Below are 16,633 nucleotides of genomic sequence, written 5' to 3'. Positions count from 1 at the left end.
ACTAGAACATAGTTTAGTTAATTCTAAACTTGTTCGCAAATAAAAGTTAATCCTTCTAACTTGACTTTTAAAATCAACTAAACACATGTTCTATATCTATATGATATGCTAACTTAATGATTTAAAACCTGGAAACACGAAAAACACCGTAAAATCGGATTTACGCCGTCGCAGTAACACCGCGGGCTGTTTTGGGTTAGTTAATTAAAAACTATGATAAACTTTGATTTAAAAATTGTTATTCTGGGAAAATGATTTTTATTATGAACATGAAACTATATCCAAAAATTATGGTTAAACTCAAAGTGAAAGTATGTTTTCTAAAATGGTCATCTAGACGTCGTTCTTTCGACTGAAATGACTACCTTTACAAAAATGACTTGTAACTTATTTTTCCCACTATAAACCTATACTTTTTCTGTTTAGATTCATAAAATAGAGTTCAATATGAAACCATAGCAATTTGATTCACTCAAAACGGATTTAAAATGAAGAAGTTATGGATAAAACAAGATTGGATAATTTTTCTCATTTTAGCTACGTGAAAATTGGTAACAAATCTATTCCAACCATAACTTAATCAACTTGTATTGTATATTATGTAATCTTGAGATACCATAGACACGTATACAATGTTTCGACCTATCATGTCGACACATCTATATATATTTCGGAACAACCATAGACACTCTATATGTGAATGTTGGAGTTAGCTATACAGGGTTGAGGTTGATTCCAAAATATATATAGTTTGAGTTGTGATCAATACTGAGATACGTATACACTGGGTCGTGGATTGATTCAAGATAATATTTATCGATTTATTTCTGTACATCTAACTGTGGACAACTAGTTGTAGGTTACTAACGAGGACAGCTGCCTTAATAAACTTAAAACATCAAAATATATTAAAAGTATTGTAAATATATTTTGAACATACTTTGATATATATGTATATATTGTTATAGGTTCGTGAATCAACCAGTGGCCAAGTCTTACTTCCCGATGAAGTAAAAATCTGTGAAAGTGAGTTATAGTCCCACTTTTAAAATCTAATATTTTGGGGATGAGAATACATGCAGGTTTTATAAATGATTTAAAAAATAGACACAAGTACGTGAAACTACATTCTATGGTTGAATTATCGAAATCGAATATGCCCCTTTTTATTAAGTCTGGTAATCTAAGAATTAGGGAACATACACCCTAATTGACGCGAATCCTAAAGATAGATCTATTGGGCCTAACAAACCCCATCCAAAGTACCGGATGCTTTAGTACTTCGAAATTTATATCATATTCGAAGGGTGTTCCGGAATGATGGGGATATTCTTATATATGCATCTTGTTAATGTCGGTTACCAGGTGTTCACCATATGAATAATTTTTATCTCTATGTATGGGATGTGTATTGAAATATGAAATCTTGTGGTCTATTGTTACGATTTGATATATATAGGTTAAACCTATAACTCACCAACATTTTTGTTGACGTTTAAAGCATGTTTATTCTCAGGTGAATACTAAGAGCTTCCGATGTTTCATACTAAAATAAGGACAAGATTTAGAGTCCATGTTTTTATGATATTGTGTAAAAACTGCATTCAAGAAACTGATTTCGATGTAACATATTTGTATTGTAAACCATTATGTAATGGTCGTGTGTAAACAGGATATTTTAGATTATCATTATTTGATAATCTACGTAAAGCTTTTTAAACCTTTATTTATGAAATAAAGGTTATGGTTTGTTTTAAAAATGAATGCAGTCTTTGAAAAAACGTCTCATATAGAGGTCAAAACCTCGCAACGAAATCAATTAATATGGAACGTTCTTAATTAATAAGAACGGGACATTTCAACCAGGCGGTTAGCTGGGAAGGCACTGGGTGGGACGGTGGTTGTCCCCAACTATATTTCAGTTGGTATCAGAGAGATGGTCTTAGCAAACCAGGTCTTGCATTAGTGTATCTAACTGATAATTGTTAGGATGCATTAGTGAGTCTGGACTTCGGCCGTGTCTGCGTGTCAAAAGTTTTGCTTATCATTTAGTGTCGAAAATTATTTGCTTATCATCCATAAAGTCTAGACACGTCTTACTGCCTCTATTGTATAGATAGTGTATAGACAAAATACGTATCTTAGCATATCTACTAATTCATATCTTAGCATATCTGTTACTGTAGACTTTGCCTGACAGCTTCCGTAGATTCCTCCGTAACTTATGGGGATTTTAATATTATATATGCATATGTAATTATGTATTGCAGGATACTAATCTACATCCTATAATCTATTTCTTATCGAAAATCCTTCATCTGATCGTACGAGATGAATCCTTCAACTAGTTCGAGTCCCTCGAATTCCGACAGCTATTTCGATAGTTATCCCGACAGTTATTCCGAATGGATAGTCATCTAAGCTCCGAAAGCAACGTCAGCAGAATGAATCAACCAATCATCCATCCCCAATTCATCTGATGGATTCGTAGTTGACTTAATCAATGGAGACGCGCAGAAGGCGATCCCTTCCACTAACCGAATTCACCTTTTGGCGAAGAACCTGAAGCACTTACCGGTGAACCTATTCGTAACACCATTTTCACCCTCATTTCTCGAATATCTCGCCATGACTATATCATAACTCAGATTCTAAACCTTATTCATCCGCTCATTCCGACCGACAATCATCCCGGAGTAATACAAGAAGTCAATGAACTTCGTGCTCTAGTAATCAATTTGGAGAATATGGTGCAAAACGTACCAGCTTCAGCAACATCACCAGCACCAACATCAATACCAGTACCACCAACAACTCAAATTCACATCATACACCTCAATATCTAATTATGTACCTCGAGCATAATCATCAATCTGTGAATCGTTCTACATCATTTATCTTCGTTCGACATGACGATTATGTAATCTTCAATGTTTTAGAGATTATATATTCTAGTTCTAACGGTAAATTAAATGAGATTAATATTATATTAACTCATTAAATCTATGATTACATCTGAAGAAAATATATCTGTAAGTATATTTTCATAAAGATTGTAATTAAAAATTCTTTCGTATAAACTGTTAATGGTGAATATATTTTAACGGGTAGGTAATACCCGAGGAATATTTAGATTTCACTTTAATAGGTTATACTGTACATTCTTCGAATCTGATTCAACATCCATTTACTATCCTACTTACATCTACAGTGATACAAATCCGTTCACCGCAGAATAACCATTTTTTTTATTCAATTTCATATTTGGATTTTGATTTATCACAATCCAACAAGTGGCATAATGAAGAAAACATTGGATAAAATAAAAGTTGTTAGAAACAAACGAATTAACTAATTGAAATTTTGTTAAGAATCCACACTAACTGTTCCTAGCTAACTGATTACATTTTAGTTATCGCAGTTTATTTATCGCAATTTAATTATCGCAATTTTATTTATCGTTATTTAATTTCTGTTATTTACTTTACGCATTTAATTTATCGTCATTTAATTTCTGTTATTTATTTTACGCACTTTAAATATCGGGACACGTATACAAGGTTTTGACATATCATATCGACGCATCTATATATATTATTTGGAATCACCAGAGACACTCTATATGCAGTAATGATCGAGTTCTCTATACAGGGTTGAGGTTGATTCTCAAATAATATATATACTTTGAGTTGTGATCGAGTCTGAGACATGTACATGGGTCACGATACGTATTAATTAATTCGAATATTATATATTAAACTATATATGAATTATTGGACTTTAAACTGTGGACTATCGACTGTAGACTAATAATATTGGACAATTAAAGTGAATTAAAATACTGTCTATAACATATGAAACTAAATAATTCTTCAAGTTCGCCACTTGATTTTATCCTAAACCTCATTTGTATCCTGACAATTATAATTCACGTTCAAACCTTTCATGATCCTTGAAAACACCTCAATCGAGAAGATGAATCAACCGCACTTCATCTACGGGAGAAAAGATTGATACATTTAGTTATGCATCTGAAAAGCTCTCAGAAACTGAGTAAACGTTTAACACGTAGTTGTGCTAATTCCTTTAGTGTTATTATTACCCAAAATAACTTTGCATTCCCTTTCCAAATTAGCAAATTTTATCACAGCTCCAGCAAGTCAACTTTGACTTTTCGTTCGAAACAACCTTATTATAACCTTGATATATATATATATATATATATATATATATATATATATATATATATATATATATATATATATATATATATATATATATATATATATATATATATATATATATATATATGTGCGCTCTTTTATTGTTACCGGGGAACCTTTTATATTCCACCATAGTACCATCAGCGTTTAATCATCTAAAAATACAATTCTCCTGAAACCACCTCGGATTGATAACCGATGATTCAAATATCGTAGCATTAAATGCAGAGGAAACAGAAAAATGGTAGATGTTCTAAACGGCCAAAAGTTTGATAATAAAGAAGGGAATGTTAGGAACGCTCGATAGAAAATTTGGTACTGAAAAACAGATTGAGCAAACTATGAAGGAGACCAAGGCCAAATATAAAGACCATACCCTATATTCAAAGAATCCAGATAATTCTGGATCCGTTGAAATCTTTAGAGAATATCTTGCTCCGAAGTCATGTTAAAATCTTGCGGAAAATCTTTCTCCATCAACCATCGAACTTAGAAATTCCAAAATATCATCATCAATATCTCCGATATTTCTGAGGATATTTTAAAAAATATTCTCGTCCGAAATTATATACCTCTTCGTGCTTCCGGTGTATCATTATATTGGAAACATTCAATAGAAAATTTAGTACCGAAAAGCAGATTATGCGAAACTATGAAGAAAGTTGTGGACAAATGACAAAGAATAAGTTTTACTTCAAAGAATCCAAATGATTCAATGCCTACTAAAGTCTTTAGCGAATATCTTGCTCTTTATTCTAAACCCTTGCGGACAATAGTTTCTATCATCCTCTGATCTTAGATATTTTGAGATATTATCGTATCTTTCATTATAAATATCCTCGATATTTCTGAATATATTTTCATAACTAATCTTATCTGAAATTATTAATCCCTTCATGATATCAGTGTTACATCATATAGAAACTGTTAGTTTCTATATTCTGTAAACTTTCGAGCTTAAAATATGAATGTTATTGAAGTAATGTTGAGAACTGATGCATGAGTTAGTATAATATAATGACACTTGATCAACGTGATTATATTACAGTAAGTCATGCTGTGTTTCTAAATGGAACATGATGATTCACAGATTATAACGTCATCATGTGTCATGTTACATAACTCTTTCATTCTGATTAACTTCTGAACATATCAAGAAAATATATTCTTGATAGTTCTATTCTCAGTGATTCTGGTAATTTGACAAATCAAATCGTGCTAATATGTTCTTTCTTGTTTAGAACATTAAGCTCATTCGAAACTCCACACCTATGAATTCTAGACCGTTACTTGCAAAAAAGAAAACAAAAGCATGAAGCTCCGAGATAGAAAGGGGGTATAAATCGCAGCAAATAAGAGAGAGCATTAACTGTGAATGACAATGATTATAGAAGACGGAAACAGGTATTCCAAAATATAAGAGAAAATATAAAACCCAATAACAACACGGAGGTTTCAAACCGGGGATATTAATACGAATAGCAATATAAAGACACGGTAGAATTAAGAATAGTATCCCCCCAAGGTAAAAGTAGAAGTAAACAGATTCGTCAGGTGGAAGTTGGAAAAAGGAGAATGATTATTACAATAGTAAGGGTGAGGACAAGGATTTGAACTAGATTAAGCATTTGTTCAATCTTTTGAATTTGGGAATTGAGTATAGAAATGGTAAAAGTAATGGAACGGGAGAAGTTAATTTATAGTAAAATGTCTGATAGAGGAAGCAAGAAAGATCTCCTCATTTAATTAGAGAGATCCTAATTTCCTTATTCACCGAAGAATCAAAATCTTATAAATTTCAAAGATTTTCTTTTAAATCCCTGGAATTCCAGAATTCCACCAAGACAACGTCAAAAGTAAAGAAACACCTTATTTTCTAAATTCAATCATGACTACGTCAAAAGTTAAATCTCTATCTCAATCTTTTGTGATAGCTTCATTCGTACTCTTCAAATAATCAAATTATTTTATCCATATTACTCAATGATGATAAAACTCTTTTGATCAGCTCATATTGTCAGGAAAACATATTTATTGTTAACCATGATGACCTCACTCAAATTTCGGGACGAAATTTATTTAACGGGTAGGTACTGTGATGACCCGGAAATTTCCGACCAAATTTAAACTTAATCTTTATATAATTCCGACACGATAAGCAAAGTCTATAATGTTGAGTCTCGAAAATTTTGAAATTTATATTCATGTAATCATTTGCCCTTTGACTATTTCTGACGATTCACGAACAATTAATTGTAAATAAAAGTGCATATATATATATATATATATATATATATATATATATATATATATATATATATATATATATATATATATATATATATATATATATATATATACACATAAATATAAATATATGTACATATGTAATAATGTGAAATAATAAAATATAAATTAATCAATAGAATTAAATATGTAAAATAAATATATATAAAAGATATTAAAATGAATCTATATATATACATGTACATAATTTTTTATATACAATTAATATTATATATATACACTGTAATATATATAAAAAATATAAATAATAAATTTATGTTATTATACAAGTATCAAATATTACATAATTAGTAATATGTAAAATTAATATATTAATTTTGATTTCAAGTAAAAGGTGAATGTTATACTAATTACTTCCATTATTATTATTAATAATAATACTAACATCAATATTATTAATATGATAATCATACTTAGTATTATTATTAATAATACAATTTATTATTATTATCATTAATAATAAGTATTATTATCATTATTTTTATTATCCTTATTACTATTTTATTATTATTATTAATTTCATTAATATTATTATTAACATATTTACAATTAATAGTAATCAGTATATATATATTTTTTTCTAACATATTTATAATCTGGTAATCAGATGAAAACAAATTCTTAAGATATCAAAATCTTATTCGTACAAAAATCGGTATCAATCTCATTCTGTTTTCTTTTTGTTTTTCTTCTTATTCTATTTCTAATTGATTTCTTGCCAACCCAATTATCACAAGCAAACAACTCTCGAGTAAATCATGTTACTATTTCAGATATTTGATTCCAATCCTCAATACAGACAACCATCAATTACTGCTTCCACCTCACATAGAGACTTAAAACGAATTCTGTTTCATATCCACATCAAACTTTATCAATTTTCTTTGTTTCTTGTCTGCTGAATAGAACATTGTCGATTTCATTATCATTACCAAACAAAAATCTGATAGCAATCTTTATCTATCATTATCTATTATATCTAATTACCAAATCTATATACTTACATACATACGCGATAGATAGAGGAAACAACCATGTCACTTACTTCCGTGGCCTGAACATAAACAACACACACTCTTCCTTTCTATTTCTTTCCCTGCAAAAATCACCTTCCTTAATCTCTCATATCTCTCTATTCTCTTCGACAAACCCAACTCTCATGTTGCAAATATGTTGTCACGATTTCTAATTAATAAACCTGATGAACCACAAATCACCACAACACCAATACTCTCTCTCCTTTCTCTAGTTATTCTGATTTGATTTCTGTTTTGAACCGAAAACTCACCATCAGCATACCAATACTTCTGTCAACTGCTATACCTTGTTTCTGTTGCTACCTCACGACGTGAAGAAACACCTTCATTAACCCATCACCTTCACATTTACGTGGTCGCTACCACAACTGTATTTTTGTTCCTGGTTCTTTTCATCAAGACGTCAAGAATCACCCAATTCGCCACTACTACTATTTACATTCATAATTTTTTTTAAACCATCATCTTTTATGTTGCTCTTCTTCGGCACCACTTAGGTTCTGTGCGAATTCTAAATAGAAAATAAAGGGATGATTAGGATGAAGAGTGGATGTGCATGATGACCATAAAGATGAGATATACATATATAAAAAGGACTGCATTTTAGGTTATTCTTTTACTCCGTGATTTAATTTATCATTTGATTTGATTGAGGATCGACATATTGTAGTAGGTGGTGGAAAAGAGAGAATATTTTATGCTGTAAAGTAGTCGATTTTTTTTTTGTTCTTCCTTGCCAGCTAATATTTTAAGTATTAATCATACTTGTTTTAGTTATTCGATTGGCATACAACGAGAAGGAAGGGAACTGAATCCTGTAAGGTTATTTTGGGTCATGACACATGTCTTTGTTTTTGGGCCATCCATGTTGAAATATGGACTGCTTTTGGACTACCATATTTCTATTTTTTAAAGTTGGCCTGATAACAAAAACTCACTTGCTATGGATCGACTACTACCTTGGTTTATTGTTTCTATATCATTCGTTTAGACTGTTGACGATGGTAACGATGATTAAGAAGACGAGTTAATTGATGATTCTTCGATGACAGTTAGTAGAAGGTGTTGAAAATTGTTAGATGATAACGATTATTTCAATGATGATGATGGTAACTCAACGAACGATGATGACGAACATAAATCATTTTGAATTTGATTGTTTTGCTTGTTACATTCTCTGGTCGAGTGAATAATTTGAGAATGATGTATGATTGTGATGAAGAGCTATTATGATAAAGGAATGGATAATAATCGAGGTTACATAAAATGATAAGGATGAATATAGAAGAGCAGAAGATATAGAATATATAAATTATAATTCGAGTTTAATACAGAAAAGAGATCGCAGAAGGATGGTTGGGCGTGTTGTGCTTAATCAAGTGGTCCTGAGCTCGAATCTAGGCATCCACGATTTATTTTATTTTTATCAAGTAATTGTACAAGTGGTTGGGCCGAATTTCATTTTCAGTTGGACCGTAATAATAAGTTCTTAGTTGGGCCGAGGATTAGATTAACTGTTGGGCTTCTTAAATAGGTTAAATAGTCTTGGTTAGCAAACTAAATCAGATAAACAGAATCAGATGGATAGTTAAGAGTGTTTACAAGTGAGCGGAGGTCGTGGGTTCAAGTCTGGGCAATAGCATTCTATTCTTTTTGAAGCCTATTTATGTGAGGTAGTAATTTTGTTATCTTATTATTATTATTATTATTAATTATTAATTATTATTAATTATTGTTATTATTATTATTATTATTATTAATATTATTATTATTATTATTATTATTATTATTATTATTATTATTACAATCATTATTATTATTATCCTTAATTTAGTATTATTACAATTATTAATTTTTGCAAACATAAGATATATATACAAAAATATATTTATGTATACTAATATTACATAATATTATGTTTTAATTAATATTATATTATTTATATTGATATAACGTTAATTAAATCATATATCAAATAAGCATTATGATATATTATTAGTATTAACAAAATTATATATGAATATTAATCTTAATACATAACTAAATAAAGTTGTTCGATACAATTATATGTGTTAATATATATAATTGAATATAGGTTCGTGAATCCGAGGCCAACCCTGCATTATTCACTTATTCAATGTCGTTCTATGTATTTTTACTACAAAATACATTAGGTGAGTTTCATTTGCCCTTTTTACTCTTTACACTTTTGGGCTGAGAATACATGAAAATGCTTTATTAAATGTTTTACAATATTTATATGCGTGAGTTTCGTTTGCTCCCTTTTTAAATGCTTTTGCAATATATATTTTTGGGACTGAGAATACATGCGCTATTTTTATAACTGTTTTATGAAATAGACACAAGTACGTGAAACTACATTCTATGGTTGAATTATCGAAATCGAATATGCCCCTTTTTATTAAGTCTGGTAATCTAAGAATTAGGGAACAGACACCCTAATTGACGCGAACTCTAAAGATAGATCTATCGGGCCCAACAAGCCCCATCCAAAGTACCGGATGCTTTAGTACTTTGAAATTAATATCATGTCCGAAGGAGGATCCCGGAATGATGGGGATATTCTTATATGCATATTGTGAATGTCGGTTACCAGGTGTTCAATCCATATGAATGATATTTTTGTCTCTATGCATGGGACGTATGTTTATGAGAAATGGAAATATGAAATCTTGTGGTCTATTAAAATTATGAAATGATTATTTATGTTAAACTAATGAACTCACCAACCTTTTGGTCGACACTTGAAAGCATGTTTATTCTCAGGTACGAAAGAAATCTTCCGCTGTGTAATTGCTCATTTTAAAGATATTACTTGGAATCATTCATTACATATTTCAAAAGACGTTGCATTCGAGTCGTTGAGTTTATCAAGATCATTATTAAGTCAATTATAGTTGGATATATTATGAAATGGTATGCATGTCTGTCAACTTCAGATGTAATGAAAGATTATCTTTTCAAAACGAATGCAATGTTTGTAAAATGTATCGTATAGAGGTCAAGTACCTCGCGATGTAATCAACTGTTGTGAATCGTTTATAATCAATATGAACTTCGTCCGGATGGATTAGGACGGGTCATTTCATGTTCCCTAATTCTTAGATTACCAGACTTAATAAAAAGGGGCATATTCGATTTCAATGATTCAACCATATAATGTAGTTTCAATTACTTGTGTCTATTTCGTAAAACAGTTATAAAAACAGCGCATGTATTCTCAGTCCCAAAAATATATATTGCAAAAGTATTTAAAAAGGGATTAATGAAACTCACGCATGTAAATATTGTAAAACAGTTAATAAAGCATTTGCATGTATTCTCAGCCTAAAAACGTAAAGAGCAAAAAGGGCAAATGAAACTCACACATATAAATATTGTAAAACAGTTAATAAAGCATTTGCATGTATTCTCAGCCCAAAAACGTAAAGAGTAAAAGGAAGCAAATGAAACTCACCTAATGTATTTTGTAGTAAAAATACATAAGACAACATTGGACAAGTATAAGGTTGGCCTCGGATTCACGAACCTATATCAGTTGTATATTCATCAATACATATAACCGTACTCGAACAATTTCACATACTATCTCTTTATATATTATTTATTAAATTTGTGTATATATATATATATATATATATATATATATATATATATATATTAGAAAATGGTTATTATTTATATAGTTATATATATTTATGTTGTATATATATTTAAAATGATTAATATCTATATAATTAATTATATTAACATATCTATTTATATATATATAGTTAGTATTATATCTAAAATTCGTTGGTTTGTTAGATATGTATTAATGTTACTAGGTTTTATATATAGGTATATAAACTATTAATACAATATATATGTTAGGTCAAAATATATATTTGTAACAGCAATGATAGATTTAAAAATAATGATTTACTAATAATAATAACTTTCTTGATATTGGTAATACTAATAATAATAACGATATTGTAAAAAAATACTTATATTAATAATAGTAGTAATAGAAATAATTACGACAATGATATTAATACTAATATTAGTGAAACTAAATTATAACTTGTATTACTTTTATAATAACTAAATAATAATAATCCTAATCATAATTATAATAATAGCACTTAGAATGATAAGTTAGTAATCATAATAATAATAATATTATTCATAGTTGTCTATAATCATAATACTAATAATCAATGATAACGTCAGTAATGGTTTTATTACTAATACTTTTGTTGATAGTAATAATATTAATACTAACAATTTTATAAAATGATACTAATAATGATATTTATAATGATAAATTGTATTATGTTCATACTAATGATAATAATAATAATAATGATCAAAATTATAATAACAATAATACATATGTAATGTTAGTAATAATATTATCAATAATACTAAGTAATGATAATAAGACTAGTAATAATATCAAATTTAACAATACTAATTAATACTAGTAAGAACAATAATAATAATAATAATAATAATAATAATAATAATAATAATAATAATAATAATAATAATAATAATAATAATAATAATAATAATAATAATAATAATAATAATAATAATAATAATAATAATAACAATAATAATAATAATAATAATAATAATGGAAAAAGAGTAGAGAACGTATACCCTAAAAAAAAGGAGAAATGCACTCAACGGGACTCGAACCCATGACCTCTCGAACACTCTAAACACCTTGAACCAGTGAGCCGTTGCCCTTTTTCCAGTTTTAATATACAACTCGATTTATATAACCCGTATAAAAAAATGGTCTTCTTCCCCAACACAACTCGACCAGAGATCAACCCAAGGTGTAATCAAGTTTTAAAGTTTGACATACAAAATAAATTGAAACGGAAACGTGTTATAATGCTTGATTATCTTAACAGAAAAACGAAAAAGAGAAAAAAATAATTAAACTTGCTGTTCGTAAATAAAGAAAAGAAAAAAAATTGTCTTTCGAAATTCATAACGTATTAGATGATACTTATAATATGAAATAGATTAGAAATCATCAATGGAAACTTTACAAATCATTAATTTTATCAAAAACTTCAAAATGAAAACGAATTTGGCGAAGAACGAATTAGTTGACTTTTTTCCTCAAAACTTTGACTCCAAAATTCGATGTCGATTGAAAGAATTGGTACTTCAAATTTTGCAGAAAGTTTGTATAATGGATTCCTAATAAGACTACATTCAAGGATTTTTAAATAAACTATGAAATCAAGCTTTTGTGGATTTGTATCAAGAGCAGAGCTTACGTCTGTCTTTCTTGATTTTTTTTTTAAATCAAATTTGAAAACTGAGAAAGAAAATATCTGTGATTGATAATTGAAAATGTAAGTCGATTTGGCGTCCTTTAACAACTGGATTAGATCGATTTATAAAAAAATACTCGACAAGAAGTGGACAGGATTATTTGTTCAGTATAAGAAATATAGAAAAAAAATAAAACAGAAAGGGACACTCAACTAATTTTGGTTTTATACAAGATTCGTTTGCATCAAATATCTTGTTTAGAGACATGAAAGAATTATTAGCACAGTTAGAATGTAATGCAAAAACGTATTTTTTTTCCTCAAATATAGTTGTATATAATTTTATAAATTTCTGTTTTGATGTATAATTCATATTATATATATATTTTTACGTATATCTGATTTTTATATATATACTTATATATATGTGTTTATCTATATATATAATTCATAAGTTTTTGTTAATTCATAAATATATTAATAATATTAATAAAACTAATAATAAGAATATTAATGAAAGTAAATAAGATAAGGATATTAATATATATAAAAAATGATCTTTAGGGATAAAAATAATATATTATGATATTAAGTTATATCTTAATAATAATAATAATAAATTTTTAACAGTAATGATTCTTAATGATATTGGTAATAATAATATCTAATAAGAATAAGGATATAACAATTACATGTTCCAATTTTTATGTCAATATATTATATATTAGAATAATAATATTAATAATACTTGTTTTATTATTATTATTGATATTTATTTTAATGATAATAATAAAAGTATTAATGGCAACATAATAACTATCTTTTAACTTATATGTTAAGATTACACATTATAATTATACATTATATATTATATGATAGCAGGTGTTGTGTATTTATTATAAATACTTTATATAATAAGTATATGCATATTAAATATGTAAATGTAATTGTCTTATATAAGTATTGTATATATATATTAAATTATAATATTCTCTCATTGTAGAAATAAATTTAAGCATATATTATTTATAATATATATATATATATATATATATATATATATATATATATATATATATATATATATATATATATATATATATTTACAAACAATTGTTCGTGAATCGTCGGGATTGGTCAAAGGTCAAATGAATCCATATAAACAATTCAAAAATTTTGAGACACAGTTTAATAGACTTTGCTTATCGTATCGAAATCATATCAAGATTAGGTTTAAATTTGGTCGGAAATTCCCGGGTCATCACATATGACCCGGCTTCCCACATGAATAACAATCGGTGGTACCCGCTTTGCACTCGCCCGTATGATTCTTACCACACCTACTACACGTCTTCACTTCTTTCCCACCGCTCTTTCCCGACATGAAACCCCCTTTTGACTTTGAATCTTGATCTAACTTTCGTTTAAACGCCGCCTTCTTCCTAAGTTCATGTTCCCTCATAAGAGCCCTATTCATCATTTCGGCTAAAGTCTTATACGTGCTCTTATCGATAAACTCACTTATTTCAGGGTTTAACTTCTCATGATAGTGATCCATCATCAACTTGGGGCTTGAAACAAAGTCCGGGCAAAATCGGGACTTATCATTAAACTCGGCATTAAACTCGGTCACCGATTTACTTCCATGTTCGATATTCATAAATTCGGATTTCAACCTACTAACTTCGGCGGGTGGAGCAAATTAAGTCATAAACATTTCACGAAATTTATCCCACGAAAAGCTTGTTGCCACATCCCGCCCATGTGACTTAACTATGAAATTCCACCATTCATAACCACTTCCCTTCATTTGATGAGCCGCGTAAATTACTTTTAAATGCTCGGGGCATCCACACAACATAAAAGTTTCCTCAATCTCATCAATCTACCTCTGACTAACAATCGGGTCAACCTTACCATGGAACTCCGGTGGATGACAATTAGCAAAATTCTTATACTCAAAACGATCATCTTTTCTTCTCGGGGCTTCTATTTCTTCCTGTCTTACCCCACTTCCCCTCTCTCCTCTTAAGGTAGGATTATTGGTCATAAGAGTCTTTAACTTTTCATCCAATTTGTCATTTATCAACGTCTTTATCTTCTCTAAAAGGGTTGGGGTATACCGTATTAAAGCTTGCCCTATTTGTCCCGAGATATCATTTGGCATAGCAACCTCATCGGATTCATTTTGTGAGCCTTCAATAGACTCCATTGATGGGGTGTGGACGTACTCATCGTCCTCATCATTACCTCTGTTCGGGGACACAATAGCCATTCTGAAACATTACATTCAACGCATTAGTTCAAATACCTGCATCATTATTTATCATAACCAAGCAAACCGAAAGAATTCTTAACTCAATTCACCATGACCATAGTAGACGTTCATGCGTAGTAAAATGAAGTAATGACAATGGCCTGTTGTCATTACACCATCTTATTACGCATTTAATCCAATATGACCCACGACTAATGAGTATTAAACTCTTTACTTAAATCAACCATGATCTTAGCATTACACTACAAGTCTCATCAATGACTCTATCCTATGGAGCATGGCACAATCATTCGACCTTAACATTCATGCAAGTCCAAAACCGCTTATCCTTTAACAACAATGGTTTAAGCCTAGATAATCCCTATCGTGGGTTATCCAAGTCCCTTAAACCACAGCTCTGATACCAACTTTTAACGCCTTAGAAACGATAAAAGAATTTTTTTTTTTTTTTTAAAGTTAAGTCCTTGCCCAGAACAGGCTAATGCCGCGGCGCGGCATCTTCTGTCGCGGCGCGACACATAACTAGGAATTTGACCTTGCTTAGCAGCCTTTCTGTTACCAAATCCAGCTCTATGCCGCAGCGCATCATAGATTGTCGTGGCGCGACATTCAACGGGAACTGGGACAGAATCTGCAACTTAAGTACATAACCACAATTTTACCAATTCAATAGCTCAAAACACATTCTCAACATCACAAGACGTATTTAAACTTAATTTAAACAGTTTCTAACATCGATAAACATAGCGAAAGTCTTTTAACCAAAAACAACGAGTTTACACATTCAAGTATAACATTTGGTCCCGAAAACTTAAAAGAACATATTCATCAATTACGAAAGGCTTTGGCGTTAATAAGCGGTACCAATTGAGCTTGGTTCAAAATAGAGACTTACATTTACCACTTACTCTAATGCCAATGCTCCGCTACTTCTCAAACGGGTTCTTTACCTTCTCGATGGCTTTTGGTTCCTAAAACATAAAACAACAAGGGGGGGGTAAGCTTTTACACTTAGTGAGTTATAGGCGAATAATGAAGCATAATACATTGGGCATAACAATCACATTACTTGTCTTTCAACCTAACGGTTACTTACTACTTTCGGATCCGATTCTTACTTACCATAGACATGACTTACTAGGCCAACCCTAGTAATCATGCCTAAGCTAACCATAGGCATACTCATATGCCTAAGCTACCATAGTCTCATTTCATTCTCATAAACATACATAGACACTTAAAGTGTCTAAGCTAACTCATACTATAGACAAGATTACTAGCAAGGTAATAATCTTTCCTAAGCTACACATCAACCATAGATACAATTATTAGATGAAACTAATAATTCTATCTAAGCTACTCAACTAGTGCACTTAATCGTTACTCTCTTGCACGGATGCAATCCGAGAACACTAAGCCACTCTTGACCCGCCCATATTACCCCCTATAAACTCACCTTGATTAAACGGATTTCCTTGATCACTT

Source organism: Rutidosis leptorrhynchoides, chromosome 10 (assembly GCF_046630445.1).
Source record: "Rutidosis leptorrhynchoides isolate AG116_Rl617_1_P2 chromosome 10, CSIRO_AGI_Rlap_v1, whole genome shotgun sequence".
Taxonomy (NCBI): Eukaryota; Viridiplantae; Streptophyta; class Magnoliopsida; order Asterales; family Asteraceae; genus Rutidosis; species Rutidosis leptorrhynchoides.
This window is presented reverse-complemented; position numbering follows the sequence as displayed.